This window comes from Parus major, chromosome 4 (genome assembly GCF_001522545.3).
Source record: "Parus major isolate Abel chromosome 4, Parus_major1.1, whole genome shotgun sequence".
NCBI lineage: Eukaryota > Metazoa > Chordata > Aves > Passeriformes > Paridae > Parus > Parus major.
Genome location: NC_031771.1, coordinates 18,350,390 through 18,352,452, shown reverse-complemented (window position 1 = coordinate 18,352,452; position 2,063 = coordinate 18,350,390). Strand labels below are relative to the sequence as shown.

Here is a 2,063-nt window from a genome sequence, read left to right as displayed (position 1 = left end):
GGGACCCCCCTGCACCCCGGGCCGCCCCGGCCGCGCAGGTGCCCGCCCGCCCTCCGCAGCATCTCTGCAGCACCCGCTCCCCGCCCTGCTCCGGCTCCTCACCGTGCTCACCGCCTGCCAAGGCTCCGCGGGGCTGCCTCCTCCGCCGGGGCTGCTGCCGTCTCCTCCGCCGGGGCTGCCGCCGCTCCCAGCGCTGCCGCCGCGCTCGCCCCCCGCCCGCCTCTGGCGCACACCCCCCTTGCCGCCCGGCTCGCAGCCGCTCTGCTCGGGCTCGGGGTGGTTTGGGGCTTTCTCCCCTCCTTTCGCCCTCTCCAGCTCCCACTAGTGCTCGCACACCCGGCCAGCCGGACGAGGATTCGCCGCCTTCTCCTCCTCCTCCCCCCGCCCCCCCGCGGCCGCCGCTCCCCCGGTCACTGCCGGCTGCGGAGCCCCAGGGCCCGGGCTGCACGGAGCGGTCTCGGCTGTCCGAGCATCACCAGCCCGGTGGCCAGCCGCCCCGACCCCCACAACACCCGCACAAGGGCCCGCGCTTGGCTGGCGGGACGGGGAGATTTAAGAGAAGCGAAGCAATTACTGCCAGGATTAAATTAACCATCGAGATAAAACGGACAGCGTGGGAACAGGCGACTGAAAGATGAATCGCCGATACATTGCAGAGTGTTTAGAGTCACAGCAATAATTTATTACTAAGTGTAGGCAGCAGCACAGCCCCGATGTGGATACTCCGGCTACAAGTTGTATTACATCCCACAGGCAGGCAAGTACCGTCCCGTGCAACCTTACAGCCCAGGCTTTTTAACCTCTGTATTATCTTATTACTGCCTCCCTCTTTTTTATGTTTGATTGAAAGGAAATAACAGATAAACCAGCAGTTTAAGTTATCATATTAGAAGTTTATGATGACAATTTAGTCCATTATAACACATTATGATAGGGAAAATGCAAATTTAAAATGGTAATGTTCAAGGGATGACTACATTAGCAATTTAGTGTGCATCAAGAGTGCACTTTAAAACAGAGGTGTAGCAACCTCAGTGCACAGACTGCAAGCAGTAAGCCAAAAAATGCATCCTGGGAGTGCACCTAATGCACCGTGGGGTCAGCAGGCATCCCCTGCACAAGGTGAGGCTGCAGCCAGTACAGACGCCTTGGCCTGGGCACCAGCGGTTTCACATGGCAAATCTACTGAGCAACACTCACTAGGCAGGCAGACATCAGCATAACCTCATTGAATTTCAGTTTCTCACACTCAACATACTCTCTCACTGCTCAAGTGGGTTGGTGTATTAATGCTATTGACTCACATACACAGGAGCTGGTCTATCCCCCTTTAACTCAGAATGTTTAATTTGCAGAATATTACTCCAATATTTTGGGCCAGAGACACAGAGGAGAGGGCAGACTACCTCCAACTGCATGTCTCTGTTCTTAGGCCCAAACCTGTCCTCTCCCTGCTACAGTAGGCACTTTACAACTTCCACTTTACAACAACCTCAGTTCATAGTAGAGACTGATGTGGAAGTCTTATTACTAGCCAAGGTAAGTTTGGAAATGATGAAAAACTAGCAGAAATCTTGTTCCAGCGAGATTTTTGCAGTGGTGTTTTGTGAAATTGGTGTATTCAAATTGTCCTTGTACACTTCATGCTCCACACTTTTTTGGCCTGTATCCTAGCCACAGCTCATTATAACACAGGTATATTGTCTATTGTGAACCCAAGGTTTCCCTCTCAGCAGAGATACTTCAATTTTCAATTGGTTTCTCTCTTCTGTTTATCTCCTATAGGCAAAGAGCAGACCAAGGCAAATAGAAGTACTGCCTCTCCTAGAAAACAGATGAATATCTACTGCAGTTACACTGACAAGAAAAAAACAGAAAACTCAAAGTGAAAAGAAAAACACACCCTCAGGAAGTAATAAAGAGAGGGATGAAAAGGCAAAGAAGACATAAAAACAAATAGGAAAGGAACAAAAGGAAGGTGTAACTGAATTAAAAGTGCCATAAAGTGAAACAGTTGGCAATGAGAAAGAGGCCTCATGGACACCTTTGCTTCACACTGACAA

General features: G+C 51.4%; 1 protein-coding gene across 1 annotated transcript in view; it reads right to left on the bottom strand.

The window, feature by feature from the left end:
- BMPR1B (bone morphogenetic protein receptor type 1B) overlaps positions 1 to 182 on the bottom strand; it is a 232,891-nt gene extending 232,709 nt beyond the window's left edge. The window contains exon 1 of the mRNA XM_015625680.3: positions 103 to 182. The gene's annotated coding sequence lies outside the window, so the exon portion shown is untranslated. The remainder of the gene's footprint in view (positions 1 to 102) is intronic.
- Between the last annotated feature and the right edge of the window lie 1,881 nt (positions 183 to 2,063).